The sequence below is a fragment of the Pelodiscus sinensis genome, chromosome 26 (genome assembly GCF_052426305.1).
Source record: "Pelodiscus sinensis isolate ZL-2025 chromosome 26, ASM5242630v1, whole genome shotgun sequence".
NCBI lineage: Eukaryota > Metazoa > Chordata > Testudines > Trionychidae > Pelodiscus > Pelodiscus sinensis.
This window is the reverse complement of record NC_143077.1, coordinates 14924393-14930894: the sequence shown is the minus strand read 5'-3', so window position 1 is coordinate 14930894 and position 6502 is coordinate 14924393. Positions and strand designations below refer to the sequence as shown.

At 47.4% G+C, this 6502-nt stretch overlaps 1 long non-coding RNA gene across 6 annotated transcripts in view; it reads right to left on the bottom strand.

The window, feature by feature from the left end:
- Positions 1–1046: 1046 nt before the first annotated feature.
- LOC106732426 (uncharacterized) overlaps positions 1047–6502 on the bottom strand; it is a 35995-nt gene continuing 30539 nt past the window's right edge. For 3 of the 6 annotated variants that reach the window (XR_012897650.2, XR_016347877.1, XR_016347875.1), the window contains one exon: positions 1512–5338. This is a non-coding gene — a long non-coding RNA (uncharacterized LOC106732426). Of the gene's footprint in view, positions 1477–1511; positions 5339–6502 lie in introns of those variants that run through there. The other 3 variants (XR_016347879.1, XR_016347878.1, XR_016347876.1) reach the window with 3 other exon arrangements.

Below are 6502 nucleotides of genomic sequence, written 5' to 3'. Positions count from 1 at the left end.
GACACCTGAAGGAGGGCTTAAATAGGGAACTGTCCCTTTAAAAACAGGACCTCTGGTTGCCTCAGAGTAAAAGCTACAAGACAGCAGGCCCTGAAGCCAAGTGCTCTGATAGGGTGGCTACTTGCCCTTCAGGGAAATGAAAGGGAGCAGCTTCCCACACAGGTTTTCTTTGAGTCACCAGATGGGGGAAGAGCACTCACCTGTATCACAGTGTCTGATCTTTCATGTGATTCCTGATGAAATACTAGCCCTGGGGTCCCTATGCCAACAGGGGAGGGGTCATATAAAAGGACAGCCTTGACAATCCGGAACAGTTAAGAACATAAGAACAGCCAGACTGGGTCAGACCAAAGGTCCATCTAGCCCAGTATCCTGTCTGCTGACATGGCCAATTCCAGACACCCCAGAGGGAGGGAACACCACAGGGAATTCTCATATGATCCCTCCCCTGTCATCCATTTCCAGACAAACAGAGGCCAGGGACACCATTCCAACCCATCCTGGCTAATAACCATTGATGGACCTAACCTCCATGAATCAGTCTAGCTCTTTTTTGAATCCTGTTAAAGTCCTAGTCTTCACAACCTCCTCTGGCAAGGAGTTCCACAGGTTGACTGTACGCTGAGTGAAGGAAAACTTCCTTTTCTTTGTTTTAAACCAGCCACTTATTAATTTCATTTGGTGACCGCTAGTTCTTATTTTGTAGTAATAACTAAATAACATTTCCTTATTCACTTTTTCCACACCAGTCAAGATTTTATAGACCTCTACCATATCCCCAGTTGGTTTCCTTAGTCCTGTATGGCAAAGCAGGGCCCTGCCACCCACCAGGAGATGAGGGGGATAGGAAAGCAAGGCTGGAACCTGAACTCAGCATATGTACATGACAAAGGAGAGCAGTCTCAGACCTGGTCTGCACTGAAAACTGAGGTCGATATAGCTACAGCACTCTTAGGTCTGAAAAATGCTCCCTTCCCCCTCCCCCCCACTCCAAGTGCTTTAACTATGTCAACCTAAGCCCTGGTGTAGACATGGCTAGGTCAATAGAAAAATGCTTCCATCAGCTTGGGCTGTGTCTACACTGGGAAGTGTGGAAGAAAACGAGCCTTCACTCTGCGTTGTGTTTAAGCAACAAGTAGCCAGAGGCAGTTTAACCGATTTGCGTCTGACCTTGTTGCAGATTCAAGAAGTTCGGATGGCGTGAGCCCAATGAGGCAGACAGCTCCACGGGCAGTCCTCCCTCTGACCCCCTCAGAGATTTCAAAAGGTCTCTTACCTCTCGCAAGGCGCCTTTGGGGTTAGCAGGGGAGACGGCCCGCAGCAGCTGCCGCTGCCCTTACCCGGGCGTTGCCATCCGAGTCACGGCACCAAATTGTGGAAGAAAATGAGCCTTCACTCTGCGTTGTGTTTAGGCAACAAGTAGCCAGAGGCAGTTTAACCGAGCAATATTGCAAGGGAAGACATCCATAAGCGGATCTTCAAATACAAAACAATTAAAAGCCAATATATATACCTTTCTATTACATATAACATTAAACAATTACTTCCCTGCCCACTCAGTTCCCATCGGACACTGTCTTATCTCAAGGCTCTCACTGAGGTAAGCATTCCACTCTTATCAATATGGGAGAGACAAAGGCGAACACAGCGTCTCTTTTGGCTCTCGCGTTAGCAGGAGTCAGAGTGACCCAGACTCCTGCTCTGCTACTGACAAACCCTGAAATGGCCACCCAAATCCCCTTTCCCTTAGTCCTGCTTCCATAGAAGGTTTGGTGACAAAAGTGCTATCGACATGCAAAAAATTGCCAAAAGTGAAAACCCACCAAACTATGGATGTAAGCGACTGACTAACTGACTACCTGATAAGCATCGAGTAGTCACTCAAATATCAGAGAGAGGCAGCAAGGGGGGGCAGGAGCCGGTTCTGGGGGGAGCCGGCTTAAAAGCCAGTTCCCCCCAGCACCATCTCCACGGAGGGGCAGGGGAGGCAGAGGCGTAGCGGAGGGACTGTGTGAGCTGGGAATCAGCTGATTCCCAGCTTGTGCCTGGTCCCAGATGCTGAGCCTCTGCTTTTTAAATGTATTAAGAGCCATCAAGCTCTTAATACATTTAAAAAGCAGAGGCGAGGTGGGGAGGGACTGAATGCAAGCCTGGGACTGTGCACAAGCTGGGACAGTGTATTGCAAAGAGGCAGTGGTTCTTCCCTTAATGGATTCGGAGGCAATAAGCACACAAATTGGGTGAAGGCTTAAAAACTTTACTAGGCAAATATTAAGGTAAAATACAATGCTTAATATTAGAATAAAGTACAATGCTTGTTAAGCAACTCTAGAATAAAAAACAATACTTATTAAGCCTAAACAAATCTCAGAAGAAAATCTTAGGATAGGATACAATGCTTATTAAGCCTAAGCCTATCTTAAAGTAAAATGCAATGCTTACTAAGAAAGTACATTGCTTATTAAGCCTAAGCAAGCCTCCGAATAAAATGCAATGCATACGTCCCTTCTGCTGTCGGAAACCCCCTGAAGGACAGCGGACAGACCCCAGTGGCCAGTACGTAGAACCTCTTGTGGCTTCGGTCTACGCCGAGGTTCCAATGTCAGGAGTATTCCCGGACTTTATATGCTGTTGGATCTACAGTAATCACACCAGTTGTTTTGAGAACCTAACAAGATCATTGATACATTGCATATTTTCCTAGATCCAATAATTAGTTTGTTGATATTTTGCATATTTTCCCAGGCCAAATAATTAGCATTATCAGGTGGAAAACATTCAGCAAAGATAGCTATGTGATCTTCCCAAGCACTCCTACACTCCCATGTCAGGTGGCTGGCCTTGGGACCAGTCCTAGAACTTGTTGAAAGTCAACAGTGCATTCCTACACTGTAACATCTTGAGCAAACAGCTAACTCTTTGAGAATAACAAAAGAAGCAAAAAGCACAAATGGCTGCCTAGAGCATTCAGGCCTGTAAGAAAATGCAGGCACAAAAGGAACAATTGTAGTACACCACCTAATTTCCTCGACCTCAAACCGTCTTCCGCATTTCCATTACAGACACCTGATTCCTGGCTCGTGCTTGGTCCCCCAGCTGCGTCTCTGCAGTTTCCCCCCAGTATCAACGAATCAATGGAAATTCCATCGACTACTCAATTAGCTGATTAAACGCAATTTAACATCCCTATTTCTGCCTCCAGCTGTCGACATTTCATGGCCATGTTTCTAGAACCCTGTTGCCAGATCGAGCAAGGCAATGTGGATAAGCATCCCACAGCACAGTGTTGTGGGAAGGCTGAGCTGATCCCTGCACTTCTTGGGATTCCCTTCTAGCTCCGTGAGCTCTCTGTGCTGACGAATGTCAAAGCAGCACAACCGTCTCTCCCACCCTCCCCCTGCAGCAGCAGCCATCTGCCTGCCCCTGTGTTCCTAGCAGGGCAGAACAGGAGCACTCCAATGATTTGCTTTGTTCCCCAAATGGAGCAGCTCACTCAGCTGTCAGATACTTCCCAGAGTTGTGAGGGGAGGGGCACATGCCTACAGGGCAGCAGAAATCATAAAACACTGAGCACAGCCATCAGGACTGGCATTGTGGGATACTGGTGAAAGCTGGTACGCACAACAAAACAAACAGCAGAGTCCACAGTGGATCTTTGTCGACAATAAAGGGAGGGGAAAAGACAAAAGTCTCTCATGGGGTTGGAAGGGTGTTTTTTTTTTTTTTTTTTTTTTTTTTTTCCAAAACTGGGTATTTGTCCCAACAAAAGTCACATTGCGGTATAAATACTCGGTCTTTCTTTGCATCTCAGTGGGCTGCAAAGTCAATTAACCCAACCATGTCATTTATAACTAGCATAGCAAACCTGAAATAAAACTGCTATGGACAATAATAATCAGCCATCAAAACCTCTCTCTGTACTGTTCCATGAAGCTACAGCAGCCATAGCTCATTAGGGTAAATTCTCAACATTATCTCGACTGATTTAATATTTTGGGCAGCTGCCTACACTATTGCCTTATGCAAAATGTGGTATTTAGATTAGAAATGGTTTATCTTGCACATTATCGTATGTTCCATGCTCCTTATCCATTCTTTTCTTGTTATTCCTAGGTGCCGTGTAAAAGCAGGACTTTGTGTTTTTGCACAGCGCACAGAGAGGAAGTGGGCACTAGCGATGAAAGTCTGGGAGTCCGGAGACCCGGGGCATGATTCTCCTTTACACTAAGACCCTTTTATGTTGCTCTAACAGTGTAAAGGGGGTGGGAAGAGCCCTATGATAAGCCCAGTGCAGTGGGCCTCCCAGGCCAGTGTTGGACCTACTCCAGCCTGCTTTCATCCCCAAGTATAAGGGGTGTCATTATCCTCGGTGCACAGGGCGTCATCATTCTCTGCCTCCCGGCACCCACAGAGGGGCAAGGGAAGCAGAATAAGGTCAGGTCTACCCTTACCGCAATACTGACGCTCCAGAGATCAATCTTCCGGGGTTTGATTCAGTGGGTCTAGAAAAGACTCACTAAATCAACCATTGACAGCGACCCCCATCGATCCTGGTATTCTATGAGGAGTAAGGGAAGTTGAAGGGAGAGTTTCTTCCATCGACCTCCCACAATGGGGATGCTGCAGAAATTTGATTTAAGATACGTCAGCTCTAGCTACCCTATTTGCATGGCTGGATTTGCGTATCTAGAGTCAACTTTCTCCCCATTGTAGACCTGGCCTACGTAGGAGCAGCCCTGAGGCTGCTCCAGCTTACTCCTGGTCCTGTACTGGGCCCTTAACAGATCCTGAATATAGGGAGTTCAAAAGTGGCCTCAAACAACTTCAGCACTCCTCTCTCCCCTTTTCCAGTTCAAATTCGGATGCTAGGTTCCATATTCCTTGTTCAGTCACAAAGTGAGTGAGATAAACAAGCCACTTCCCCTCTCAACCTCTGTTTTCTCAGCCTCTTGTGACTACTTATAAAACCCCTCGGGATCCTGGCACGGAAGGCACCAGTGAAGTGCTAACCACATCATCTGCTCCTCCCACTTTTCTCCCACCTGTAGCTTGGTGATTTCTTGGTCGTTTCCAAAGAAGCTGGTTCTGACGTCACAGAGGATTATGTCTTTACACAAAGGATTTCATGAACTGAAAGTGGCATCGACACACTGCGCCCAGGAGTGGTTACAAAACGACAGCTGTCTAGCTGGACACGGAGACCATCGCACCTTTCAGGTGTGCTTTAGTTTTGCTGTCTGACACCCACTGCTCAAAATCGCACTCTGCGGGACACGCAGGTGGTGGAAATAAGAGAGGCTGCGGTAGGGCACGATGCATCTCTCTTCTCCTTTTCCTCCTGCAATAAAGAAAGAATCCACAGCTAGATTGCAAATCATTCTGGCCACATTGTATCTGTGCCATCTCTACTACAAATCATAGCTACTTTTGTTACTGCTCAATAATTGAGAACAGTATAAAAAGGCAGCTCCGTCTACTCAGTGGTATATGGCGCCAGGTGCTGAGTTCTAACCTCTGCTCTGAAACAAACTTGCCATGTGATGCTGACCATGCTACAGCCACGCCATGACTCAGAGATAATAATACTTACCTACCTGTCAGAGATCGGGGGATTGGCACCATTATATAAGTGTTACCAGCATAATTACTGCTAGGAGAACAGAGCATGCTTTCAGCACACAACAAAAATAATCCCTCTTCGGGAAAAAACATTGTCAAGGTGAAGGCCTGTCAGTGGTCCATACGCCTTTTATCTTGCGAGAATGTTGCTAATAAAATGTTCACAATGTTAAAAACAGGCAATGCTGAATCAGGCATGCCTAAACTAGGCCACTTTTAGAGGCAAGGTTGTCGACAGAATTGTTGCTAAAAGTCAGCTTGCATGAATGTTGTCTGTCGGCGCTTTTGCCGATAAAAATACTTCCACTCCCTCCGTACTGAGCAGGTTTTGCTTTGCTTTGCTCTGACAAAGCAGCATTCGCACTTTCACTTGCCACACTGAAACGTTGTGGTTCAAGGGGGGAAGGGGTTAAGCAGCCGTGAACAACAAAAGTTTTGTTGATCAAGTGGCAGTGTAGATACCCGTAAAGTAGCACTTCTCATATGAACTATCTTAATCCCACCTTTGTACAGAGGGGGGGGGGGCCGCCTGTCTTCCCTACGTGGCTGTAACGGGTTGCGCCCGTCCGGCTCCCCGCTGTCTCTGTTTTCCCCCACCTTCTACGTAGTCCCCCTTACCCCTGGTGCTACCCCACTTCCCTCCTTCCTGTGTTCCGTGCCTCCTTCCTCCGTTGTTCTCTCCTCCTCCTCTAATCTTTCCTCCTCCTCCCTCTCCGCTCCTTCCTCCTTCTCTGTTCCTTCCTCCTCCGTTAGCTCTATGTCTCCTTCCTTCCTCCTCCTTGCTCCTCCGTCCTCCCCCTTTCTCTCTGCTCCCTCCTCCTTTTGAATTTCCCGCCGGCGTCCAGCCGGGGCGACGCAACGCGCCACGTCATCAGGCTCCGCC